Source organism: Oncorhynchus mykiss, chromosome 1 (assembly GCF_057628025.1).
Source record: "Oncorhynchus mykiss isolate SJ-2025 chromosome 1, ASM5762802v1, whole genome shotgun sequence".
Classification (NCBI taxonomy): Eukaryota; Metazoa; Chordata; class Actinopteri; order Salmoniformes; family Salmonidae; genus Oncorhynchus; species Oncorhynchus mykiss.
In genome coordinates this window covers 22,894,708-22,908,162 of record NC_143022.1, presented here as the reverse complement: position 1 = coordinate 22,908,162, position 13,455 = coordinate 22,894,708, and positions in this window count along the sequence as shown.

The following is a 13,455-nucleotide window of genomic DNA, read 5'->3' as shown; positions in this document are numbered from 1 at the left end:
GCCTGCTGCCTGACAGAATGTCCAGCTTTAACAGCCTGCTGCCTGACAGTCCAGCAGATTCCAGCTGTAACAGCCTGCTGTCTGACAGAATGTCCAGCAGATTCCAGCTGTAACAGCCTGCTGTCTGACAGAAATCCAGCTGTAACAGCCTGCTGTCTGACAGAAATCCAGCTGTAACAGCCTGCTGTCTGACAGAATGTCCAGCAGATTCCAGCTGTAACAGCCTGCTGTCTGACAGAATGTCTAGCAGATTCCAGCTGTAACAGCCTGCTGTCTGACAGAAAGTCCAGCAGTAACAGCCTGCTGTCTGACAGAATGTCCAGCAGATTCCAGCTGTAACAGCCTGCTGTCTGAAAACATGTCCAGCAGATCCCAGCTGTAACAGCCTGCTGTCTGACAGAAAGTCCAGCTGTAACAGCCTGCTGCCTGACAGAAAGTCCAGCAGATTCCAGCAGTAACAGCCTGCTGCCTGATAGAATGTCCAGCAGATTCCAGCTGTAACAGCCTGCTGTCTGACATATTGTCCAGCAGATTCCAGCTCTAACAGCCTGCTGTCTGACAGAATGTCCAGCTGTAACAGCCTGCTCCCTGACAGAATGTCCAGCAGATTCCAGCTGTAACAGCCTGCTGCCTGACAGAAAGTCCAGCTGTAACAGCCTGCTGCCTGACAGAAAGTCCAGCAGATTCCAGCAGTAACAGCCTGCTGCCTGACAGAATGTCCAGCAGATTCCAGCAGTAACAGCCTGCTGTCTGACATATTGTCCAGCAGATTCCAGCTCTAACAGCCTGCTGTCTGACAGAAAGTCCAGCTGTAACAGCCTGCTCCCTGACAGAATGTCCAGCAGATTCCAGCTGTAACAGCCTGCTGCCTGACAGAAAGTCCAGCAGATTCCAGCTGTAACTGCCTGCTGCCTGACAGAATGTCCAGCTGTAACAGCCTGCTGCCTGACAGAAAGTCCAGCAGATTCCAGCAGTAACTGCCTGCTGTCTGACAGAATGTCCAGCTTTAACAGCCTGCTGTCTGACAGAATGTCCAGCAGATTCCAGCTGTAACAGCCTGCTGTCTGACAGAATGTCCAGCAGATTCCAGCTGTAACAGCCTGCTGTCTGAAAACATGTCCAGCAGATCCCAGCTGTAACAGCCTGCTGTCTGACAGAAAGTCCAGCTGTAACAGCCTGCTGCCTGACAGAAAGTCCAGCAGATTCCAGCAGTAACAGCCTGCTGTCTGACAGAATGTCCAGAAGATTCCAGCTGTAACAGCCTGCTGTCTGACATAATGTCCAGCAGATTCCAGCTGTAACAGCCTGCTGTCTGACAGTATGTCCAGCTGTAACAGCCTGCTGCCTGACAGAAAGTTCAGCAGTATCCAGCTGTAACAGCCTGCTGCCTGACAGAAAGTCCAGCATATTCCAGCTGTAACAGCCTGCTCCCTGACAGAATGTCCAGCAGATTCCAGCTGTAACAGCCTGCTGCCTGACAGAAAGTCCAGCAGATTCCAGCAGTAACAGCCTGCTGCCTGACAGAAAGTCCAGCTTTAACAGCCTGCTGCCTGACAGAAAGTCCAGCAGATTTCAGCAGTAACTGCCTGCTGTCTGACAGAATGTCCAGCAGATTCCAGCTGTAACAGCCTGCTGTCTGACAGAATGTCCAGCAGATTCCAGCTGTAACAGCCTGCTGTCTGACAGAAAGTCCAGCTGTAACAGCCTGCTGTCTGACAGAATGTCCAGCAGATTCCAGCAGTAACAGCCTGCTGTCTGACAAAGTCCAGCAGTAACAGCCTGCTCTCTGACAGAATGTCCAGCTGTAACAGCCTATTGCCTGACAGAAAGTCCAGCAGATTCCAGCAGTAACAGCCTGCTGCCTGACAAAGTCCAGCAGTAACAGCCTGCTCTCTGACAGAATGTCCAGCTGTAACAGCCTATTGCCTGACAGAAAGTCCAGCAGATTCCAGCTGTAACAGCCTGCTGCCTGACAAAGTCCAGCAGTAACAGCCTGCTCTCTGACAGAATGTCCAGCTGTAACAGCCTGCTGCCTGACAGAAAGTCCAGCAGAGTCCAGCAGTAACAGCCTGCTGCCTGATAGAAAGTCCAGCAGATTCCAGCAGTAACAGCCTGCTGTCTGACAAAGTCCAGCAGTAACAGCCTGCTCTCTGACAGAATGTCCAGCTGTAACAGCCTATTGCCTGACAGAAAGTCCAGCAGATTCCAGCAGTAACAGCCTGCTGCCTGACAAAGTCCAGCAGTAACAGCCTGCTCTCTGACAGAATGTCCAGCTGTAACAGCCTATTGCCTGACAGAAAGTCCAGCAGATTCCAGCTGTAACAGCCTGCTGCCTGACAAAGTCCAGCTGTAACAGCCTGCTGTCTGACAGAAAGTCCAGCTGTAACAGCCTGCTGTCTGACAGAATGTCCAGCAGATTCCAGCAGTAACAGCCTGCTGTCTGACAAAGTCCAGCAGTAACAGCCTGCTCTCTGACAGAATGTCCAGCTGTAACAGCCTATTGCCTGACAGAAAGTCCAGCAGATTCCAGCAGTAACAGCCTGCTGCCTGACAAAGTCCAGCAGTAACAGCCTGCTCTCTGACAGAATGTCCAGCTGTAACAGCCTATTGCCTGACAGAAAGTCCAGCAGATTCCAGCTGTAACAGCCTGCTGCCTGACAAAGTCCAGCAGTAACAGCCTGCTCTCTGACAGAATGTCCAGCTGTAACAGCCTGCTGCCTGACAGAAAGTCCAGCAGAGTCCAGCAGTAACAGCCTGCTGCCTGATAGAAAGTCCAGCAGATTCCAGCAGTAACAGCCTGCTGTCTGACAAAGTCCAGCAGTAACAGCCTGCTCTCTGACAGAATGTCCAGCTGTAACAGCCTATTGCCTGACAGAAAGTCCAGCAGATTCCAGCAGTAACAGCCTGCTGCCTGACAAAGTCCAGCAGTAACAGCCTGCTCTCTGACAGAATGTCCAGCTGTAACAGCCTGCTGCCTGACAGAAAGTCCAGGAGATTCCAGCAGTAACCTCCTGCTGCCTGACAGAAAGTCCAGCAGATTCCAGCAGTAACTGCCTGCTGTCTGACAGAATGTCCAGCAGATTCCAGCTGTAAAAGCCTGTTGTCTGACAGAAAGTTCAGCTGTAACAGCCTGCTGCCTGACAGAATGTCCAGTAGATTCCAGCTGTAACAGCCTGCTGTCTGACAGAAATACCAGCTGTAACAGCCTGCTGCCTGACAGAAAGTCCAGCAGATTCCAGCAGTAACTGCCTGCTGTCTGACAGAATGTCCAGCAGATTCCAGCTGTAAAAGCCTGTTGTCTGACAGAAAGTTCAGCTGTAACAGCCTGCTGCCTGACAGAATGTCCAGTAGATTCCAGCTCTAACAGCCTGCTGTCTGACAGAAATACCAGCTGTAACAGCCTGCTGTCTGACAGAATGTCCAGCAGATTCCAGCTGTAACAGCCTGCTGTCTGACAGAATGTCCAGCAGATTCCAGCAGTAACAGCCTGCTTTCTGACAGAATGTCCAGCAGATTCCAGCTGTAACAGCCTGCTGTCTGACAGAATGTCCAGCAGTAACATCCTGCTGTCTGACAGAATGTCCAGCAGATTCCAGCTGTAACAGCCTGCTGTCTGACAGAATGTCCAGCAGTAACAGCCTGCTGTCTGACAGAAAGTCCAGCAGATTCCAGCAGTAACAGCCTGCTGCCTGACAGAATGTCCAGCTGTAACAGCCTGCTGCCTGACAGAAAGTCCAGCAGATTCCAGCAGTAACTGCCTGCTGCCTGACAGAAAGTCCAGCTGTAACAGCCTGCTGTCTGACAGAAAGTCCAGCAGATTCCAACAGTAACTGCCTGCTGCCTGACAGAATGTCCAGCTTTAACAGCCTGCTGCCTGACAGAAAGTCCAGCAGATTCCAGCAGTAACTGCCTGCTGTCTGACAGAATGTCCAGCTTTAACAGCCTGCTGTCTGACAGAAAGTCCAGCAGATTCCAGCTGTAACAGGCTGCTGTCTGAAAACATGTCCAGCAGATCCCAGCTGTAACAGCCTGCTGTCTGACAGAAAGTCCAGCTGTAACAGCCTGCTGCCTGACAGAAAGTCCAGCAGATTCCAGCAGTAACAGCCTGCTGCCTGATAGAATGTCCAGCAGATTCCAGCTGTAACAGCCTGCTGTCTGACATAATGTCCAGCAGATTCCAGCTGTAACAGCCTGCTGTCTGACAGAAATTCCAGCTGTAACAGCCTGCTGCCTGACAGAAAGTCCAGCAGTATCCAGCTGTAACAGCCTGCTGCCTGACAGAAAGTCCAGCATATTCCAGTAGTAACAGCCTGCTCCCTGACAGAATGTCCAGCAGATTCCAGCTGTAACAGCCTGCTGCCTGACAGAAAGTCCAGCAGATTCCAGCAGTAACAGCCTGCTGCCTGACAGAAAGTCCAGCAGATTCCAGCTGTAAAAGCCTGTTGTCTGACAGAAAGTTCAGCTGTAACAGCCTGCTGCCTGACAGAATGTCCAGTAGATTCCAGCTCTAACAGCCTGCTGTCTGACAGAAATACCAGCTGTAACAGCCTGCTGTCTGACAGAATGTCCAGCAGATTCCAGCTGTAACAGCCTGCTGTCTGACAGAATGTCCAGCAGATTCCAGCAGTAACAGCCTGCTTTCTGACAGAATGTCCAGCAGATTCCAGCTGTAACAGCCTGCTGTCTGACAGAATGTCCAGCAGTAACATCCTGCTGTCTGACAGAATGTCCAGCAGATTCCAGCTGTAACAGCCTGCTGTCTGACAGAATGTCCAGCAGTAACAGCCTGCTGTCTGACAGAAAGTCCAGCAGATTCCAGCAGTAACAGCCTGCTGCCTGACAGAATGTCCAGCTGTAACAGCCTGCTGCCTGACAGAAAGTCCAGCAGATTCCAGCAGTAACTGCCTACTGCCTGACAGAAAGTCCAGCTGTAACAGCCTGCTGTCTGACAGAAAGTCCAGCAGATTCCAACAGTAACTGCCTGCTGCCTGACAGAATGTCCAGCTTTAACAGCCTGCTGCCTGACAGAAAGTCCAGCAGATTCCAGCAGTAACTGCCTGCTGTCTGACAGAATGTCCAGCTTTAACAGCCTGCTGTCTGACAGAAAGTCCAGCAGATTCCAGCTGTAACAGGCTGCTGTCTGAAAACATGTCCAGCAGATCCCAGCTGTAACAGCCTGCTGTCTGACAGAAAGTCCAGCTGTAACAGCCTGCTGCCTGACAGAAAGTCCAGCATATTCCAGTAGTAACAGCCTGCTCCCTGACAGAATGTCCAGCAGATTCCAGCTGTAACAGCCTGCTGCCTGACAGAAAGTCCAGCAGATTCCAGCAGTAACAGCCTGCTGCCTGACAGAAAGTCCAGCAGATTCCAGCAGTAACTGCCTGCTGCCTGACAGAATGTCCAGCTTCAACAGCCTGCTGCCTGACAGAAAGTCCAGCAGATTTCAGCAGTAACTGCCTGCTGTCTGACAGAATGTCCAGCAGATTCCAGCTGTAACAGCCTGCTGTCTGACAGAATGTCCAGCAGATTCCATCTGTAACAGCCTGCTGTCTGACAGAAAGTCCAGCTATAACAGCCTGCTGTCTGACAGAATGTCCAGCAGATTCCAGCTGTAACAGCCTGCTGCCTGACAGAAAGTCCAGCAGATTACAGCAGTAACAGCCTGCTGTCTGACAAAGTCCAGCAGTAACAGCCTATTGCCTGACAGAAAGTCCAGCAGATTCCAGCAGTAACAGCCTGCTGCCTGACAAAGTCCAGCAGTAACAGCCTGCTGCCTGACAGAAAGTCCAGCTGTAACAGCCTGCTGTCTGACAGAAAGTCCAGCAGTAACAGCCTGCTGTCTGACAGAATGTCCAGCAGATTCCAGCTGTAACAGCCTGCTGTCTGAAAAAATGTCCAGCAGATTCCAGCTGTAACAGCCTGCTGTCTGACAGAAAGTCCAGCTGTAACAGCCTGCTGTCTGACAGAATGTCCAGCAGATTCCAGCTGTGATAGCCTGCTGTCTGACAGAATGTCCAGCAGATTCCAGCTGTAACAGCCTGCTGCCTGACAGAATGTCCAGCAGATTCCGGCTGTGATAGCCTGCTGTCTGATAGAAAGTCCAGCAGATTCCAGCAGTAACAGCCTGCTGCCTGACAGAATGTCCAGCAGATTCCAGCTGTGATAGCCTGCTGTCTGATAGAAAGTCCAGCATATTCCAGCAGTAACAGCCTGCTGCCTAACATAATGTCCAGCAGATTCCAGCTGTAACAGCCTGCTGCCTGACAGAAAGTTCCGCAGATTCCAGCAGTAACAGCCTGCTGCCTGATAGAAAGTCCAGCAGATTCCAGCAGTAACAGCCTGCTGTCTGACAGAATGTCCAGCTGTAACAGCCTGCTGCCTGACAGAAAGTCCAGCAGATTCCAGCAGTAACTGCCTGCTGCCTAACAGAAAGTCCAGCAGATTCCAGCAGTAACAGCCTGCTGCCTGACAGAAAGTCCAGCAGTAACAGCCTGCTGTCTGACAGAATGTCCAGCAGATTCCAGCTGTAACAGCCTGCTGTCTGAAAAAATGTCCAGCAGATTCCAGCTGTAACAGCCTGCTGTCTGACAGAAAGTCCAGCTGTAACAGCCTGCTGTCTGACAGAATGTCCAGCAGATTCCAGCTGTGATAGCCTGCTGTCTGACAGAATGTCCAGCAGATTCCAGCTGTAACAGCCTGCTGCCTGACAGAATGTCCAGCAGATTCCAGCTGTGATAGCCTGCTGTCTGATAGAAAGTCCAGCAGATTCCAGCAGTAACAGCCTGCTGCCTGACAGAATGTCCAGCAGATTCCAGCTGTGATAGCCTGCTGTCTGATAGAAAGTCCAGCATATTCCAGCAGTAACAGCCTGCTGCCTAACAGAATGTCCAGCAGATTCCAGCTGTAACAGCCTTCTGCCTGACAGAAAGTTCTGCAGATTCCAGCAGTAACAGCCTGCTGCCTGATAGAAAGTCCAGCAGATTCCAGCAGTAACAGCCTGCTGTCTGACAGAATGTCCAGCTGTAACAGCCTGCTGCCTGACAGAAAGTCCAGCAGATTCCAGCAGTAACTGCCTGCTGCCTAACAGAAAGTCCAGCAGATTCCAGCAGTAACAGCCTGCTGCCTGACAGAAAGTCCAGCTGTAACATTCTGCTGCCTGACAGAAAGTCCAGCAGATTCCAGCAGTAACTGACTGCTGTCTGACAGAATGTCCAGCAGATTCCAGCTGTAACAGCCTGCTGTCTGACAGAAAGTCCAGCTGTAACAGCCTGCTGTCTGACAGAATGTCCAGCATATTCCAGCTGTAACAGCCTGCTGTCTGACAGAATGTCCTGCAGATTCCAGCTGTAACAGCCTGCGGTCTGACAGAATGTCCAGCAGATTCCAGCTGTAACAGCCTGCTGCCTGACAGAATGTCCAGCAGTAACATCCTGCTGTCTGACAGAATGTCCAGCAGTAACAGCCTGCTGTCTGACAGAAAGTCCAGCAGTTACAGCCTGCTTTCTGACAGAAAGTCCAGCAGATTCCAGCAGTAACAGCCTGCTGCCTGACAGAATGTCCAGCAGATTCCAGCTGTAACAGCCTGCTGTCTGACAGAATGTCCAGCAGATTCCAGCTGTAACAGCCTGCTGTCTGACAGAATGTCCAGCAGATTCCAGCTGTAACAGCCTGCTGTCTGACAGAATGTCCAGCAGATTCCAGCTGTAACAGCCTGCTGTCTGACAGAATGTCCAGCAGTAACATCCTGCTGTCTGACAGAAAGTCCAGCAGTAACAGCCTGCTGCCTGACAGAATGTCCAGCAGTAACAGCTTGCTGTCTGACAGAAAGTCCAGCAGTAACAGCCTGCTGCCTGACCAGTCCAGCAGATTCCAGCAGTAACTGCCTGCTTTCTGACAAAGTCCAGCAGATTCCAGCATTAACAGCCCGCTGCCTGGTTGGTTCACAGAGGGAAATCCTCCACATCCGTCTCTGCGTGTCACGCTGGCTGACTCTGTGTGGGCGGCATCCCACTCACTGAGAGTGGCCACAGGGAGGATTACAGCGCCAACTGAATCGCTGGACAGATACAGATGCAGGACACTATCCATAAAACCTTGGTTCCATTGGTGTCATAGACTGTAATACTATGTGAATCCTCCATTATTCAGACATCACTAACTCTATTGTGTAAATGTTAAATGACTGACTGAGTAATACTGTAAAAGTCTTGAGCTAATTGTGTGTTTTGATTCCCTCGTAGGTCTCTAATTTCCTGCTCCTGATGTTGGGGAGATTAATGTTTTGACAGCCTGGCCTACAGGATGCAATAGCAGGACATGCTGCACTACAGTGGTTTGTTTCACTTGATCTGCCTGTCTGAAGACTGACAACATAACGATGATGATGATCCAAGAGTGAAGCACCAGAAAGAAATTAAGAAGAGGGTAGGAGGACTAGGACTCCCCCCCCCCCCCCCCCCCTGAAAATCATATTCTGGGATCCCTCTGTATTAATGTAGCTCGTTTTAGACTACTACACTGTTTATCCTACAGTTACTCTGTATTAATGTAGCTCGTTTTAGACTACTACACTGTTTATCCTACAGTTACTCTGTATTAATGTAGCTCGTTTTAGACTACTACACTGTTTATCCTACAGTTACTCTGTATTAATGTAGCTCGTTTTAGACTACTACACTGTTTATCCTACAGTTGCTCTGTATTAATGTAGCTCATTTTAGACTACTACACTGTTTATCCTAGTTACTCTGTATTAATGTAGCTCGTTTTAGACTACTACACTGTTTATCCAACAGTTACTCTGTATTAATGTAGCTCGTTTTAGACTACTACACTGTTTATCCTACAGTTACTCTGTATTAATGTAGCTCGTTTTAGACTACTACACTGTTTATCCTAGTTACTCTGTATTAATGTAGCTCGTTTTAGACTACTACACTGTTTATCCTAGTTACTCTGTATTAATGTAGCTCGTTTTAGACTACTACACTGTTTATCCTACAGTTACTCTGTATTAATGTAGCTCGTTTTAGACTACTACACTGTTTATCCAACAGTTACTCTGTATTAATGTAGCTCGTTTTAGACTACTACACTGTTTATCCTACAGTTACTCTGTATTAATGTAGCTCGTTTTAGACTACTACACTGTTTATCCTACAGTTACTCTGTATTAATGTAGCTCGTTTTAGACTACTACACTGTTTATCCTACAGTTACTCTGTATTAATGTAGCTCGTTTTAGACTACTACACTGTTTATCCTACAGTTACTCTGTATTAATGTAGCTCGTTTTAGACTACTACACTGTTTATCCTACAGTTACTCTGTATTAATGTAGCTCGTTTTAGACTACTACACTGTTTATCCTACAGTTACTCTGTATTAATGTAGCTCGTTTTAGACTACTACACTGTTTATCCTACAGTTGCTCTGTATTAATGTAGCTCATTTTAGACTACTACACTGTTTATCCTAGTTACTCTGTATTAATGTAGCTCGTTTTAGACTACTACACTGTTTATCCTACAGTTACTCTGTATTAATGTAGCTCGTTTTAGACTACTACACTGTTTATCCTACAGTTACTCTGTATTAATGTAGCTCATTTTAGACTACTACACTGTTTATCCTACAGTTACTCTGTATTAATGTAGCTCGTTTTAGACTACTACACTGTTTATCCTACAGTTACTCTGTATTAATGTAGCTCGTTTTAGACTACTACACTGTTTATCCTACAGTTACTCTGTATTAATGTAGCTCGTTTTAGACTACTACACTGTTTATCCTACAGTTGCTCTGTATTAATGTAGCTCATTTTAGACTACTACACTGTTTATCCTAGTTACTCTGTATTAATGTAGCTCGTTTTAGACTACTACACTGTTTATCCTACAGTTACTCTGTATTAATGTAGCTCGTTTTAGACTACTACACTGTTTATCCTACAGTTGCTCTGTATTAATGTAGCTCATTTTAGACTACTACACTGTTTATCCTAGTTACTCTGTATTAATGTAGCTCGTTTTAGACTACTACACTGTTTATCCTATTTACTCTGTATTAATGTAGCTCGTTTTAGACTACTACACTGTTTATCCTACAGTTGCTCTGTATTAATGTAGCTCATTTTAGACTACTACACTGTTTATCCTAGTTACTCTGTATTAATGTAGCTCGTTTTAGACTACTACACTGTTTATCCTACAGTTACTCTATATTAATGTAGCTCATTTTAGACTACTACACTGTTTATCCTACAGTTACTCTGTATTAATGTAGCTCGTTTTAGACTACTACACTGTTTATCCTACAGTTACTCTGTATTAATGTAGCTCGTTTTAGACTACTACACTGTTTATCCTACAGGTACTCTGTATTAATGTAGCTCGTTTTAGACTACTACACTGTTTATCCTACAGTTACTCTGTATTAATGTAGCTCGTTTTAGACTACTACACTGTTTATCCTACAGTTGCTCTGTATTAATGTAGCTCAGTTTAGACTACTACACTGTTTATCCTAGTTACTCTGTATTAATGTAGCTCGTTTTAGACTACTACACTTTTTATCCTAGTTACTCTGTATTAATGTAGCTCGTTTTAGACTACTACACTGTTTATCCTAGTTACTCTGTATTAATGTAGCTCGTTTTAGACTACTACACTGTTTATCCTACAGTTACTCTGTATTAATGTAGCTCGTTTTAGACTACTACACTGTTTATCCTAGTTACTCTGTATTCATCTGTATTAATGTAGCTAGTTTTAGACTACTACACTGTTTATCCTAGTTACTCTGTATTAATGTAGCTCGTTTTAGACTACTACACTGTTTATCCTAGTTACTCTGTATTAATGTAGCTCGTTTTAGACTACTACACTGTTTATCCTACAGTTACTCTGTATTAAAGCGCACATTGTGATGTGTATTGAATGACATTGATCATTTCAATAAATTAAAATATTGGTAAGAATAATGATCATTTATATAAAATGCATAAACTGCATGCCATGCAGGCTAAAATAAATGGATCTATAGATACGCCAAGCATACAGGCTAAAATAAATGGATCTATAGATACGCCAAGCATACAGGCTAAAATAAATGGATCTATAGATACGCCAAGCATACAGGCTAAAAGAAATGGATCTATAGATACGCCAAGCATACATAACTATTCAGGAATGTCTTGGCTTGGTTTTTAATTTTGGGTCTGGGTTTTGTTTCAGGGTTTTATTCCCCACAATATGTTTTTCATTATTATTTATATAAAACGTACCCCAACCTCACCAGCTGTGTTTCTTCAGTGATTTCTCCTTATTTGTGGCTGTATTATAAATGTATCTGGTCAATCAAACAATAGGCAGTTTGAAACTTTAGAACCTCGTCCCCAGGCTCAATTTCTAGGTTCAGAGAGAGCGAAAGAGAGCTGACGGGTGGGCGAGATTACAAACCTTATGACATTTCACTGACATAAATTCATTTGGTCTGCTTTTCACTTTTCCAGGTTCTTTAAAGAACAGCTGTAATTGGTTACATGAGTTTCTGTTGCAGTCAACCCTGCAGGCTGCTTTAGAGCCACAGCACTGTACTGCAGATCGCTTTACCTTGACTTTGATGTATTATTCTTACTGGTCTATTGGCTGGTGGGAGGGTTTGCTGCAGCATACTTTGATAAGATAATATGTGGCTCCTGCTGTGACGGGCTTGTTTTAGTAGAGCTGGCCTGGCCAAGGTATTGATCCAGGGTGTTACTTTATCCTGAACTGGAGCACAACAGAGGAATATTCACACAGACCCAACATGCTTCTCAAACTATGCAACAGTAGATTTTTCATAAAACCAAGAGCAAAATAGAAAGAACAGAAGTTATAGCTTTGCTGTAGGGTGGTAAGTAAATCCACACATTAGTGCTAATCTAGGGTTGCAAAGGGAGGGTTTATTACTAAAATCTTTCTAAGTTTACCAATAAATGACCATCATTTTGGTAACTTTAAAGTTTTTGGGGAATTTTATCAGATGACATCTAGTGGCCTTTTTGGGTTCTTCAGATTATAACAGGTGTGCTGTAATTATCTCTGGCCCTCTGTGGCTCTAGCAGATGTAGACTATATAAAAAATCTTATAAAATGATTCTAAAATAAAACATAGAATGACAAAGCTGTAAAATATTATCCTAAATATAAATCATCAACTTAGTGAATACCATTGGTGTTTAAATGTGAGCGTCTCTCAGCATGAAATATTTTATTTATTTATAGAAATATGTCTTTGTTTGAAATGTTTTGGCGCCAAATTGGTGGCAGTTGTGAAAAAGAGTTCCAGAGTTAATTTTAAATAATGCCATTGTTGATTAGATGTTTTTTAAATTAATTTGGCTATTTTTCTTAAATCATACAGTATGGTTTATCTACTAGAAACTCATGGACAATATAAACATATATAATAAATGAATAGTATATATGAATACATGTTTTAAAAGTTACCATAGATTCTATTAATTACTGAAGATTCCGGTAACATTTGGTAAATTACCAGTAGTTTAGCAACCCTAGTGCTAGTGGTTTATTATTTATTATAGTGATAATGTGACTAAGATTTACTCCAATGATTAAAATAACCTATCAGGGAATCTGATGGAATGCTGGCATTTATCATTCTGTCATATTTGCTGATGTTGGCTAGGTGATACAGTTCTTATGGGCTGGGTTTACACAAGCAGACCAATTTTCTTTCCACTAATTGGTCTTTTGACCAATCATATCAGATGTTTTCACAACAGCTTTTTTCCAGAGCTGATCTGATTGGTTAAAAGACCAATTAGTGAAGAAATATCTGAATTTGATTGCCTGTGTAATCTCAGCCATGAAGGCTGAGACTGCTACCATACTTTCCCTCCCCTCTGCTATAGACTGGGAATCGTTATCACTGTGGAATCATCATTAATTGATGTGCTTTGGCTCTGGTGTATACAGTGCATTCGGAAAGTTTTCAGACCCCTTGACTTTTTCCAAATTTTGGTACGTTACAGCCTAATTCTAAAATGTATTAAATTGTTTTTTTCCATCATCAATCTACACACAATACCCCATAATGACAAACCAAACACAGGTTTAGACATTTTTGCAAATGTATAAAAAACTGAAATAACACATTTACATAAGTATTCAGACCCTTTACTCAGTACTTTGCACCTTTGGCAGCAATTACAGCCTCAAGTCTTCTTGGGTATGACGCTACAAGCTTGGCAGACCTGTATTTGGGGAGTTTCTCCCATTGTTCTCTGCAGATCCTCTCAAGCTCTGGAAGGTTGGATGGGGAGCGTCGCTGCACAGCTATTTTAAGGTCTCTCGAGAGATGTTCGGTCGGGTTGAAGTCCAGGCTCTGGCTGGGCCACTCAAGGACATTCAGAGACTTGTCCTGAATCCACTTCTGCATTGTCTTGGCTGT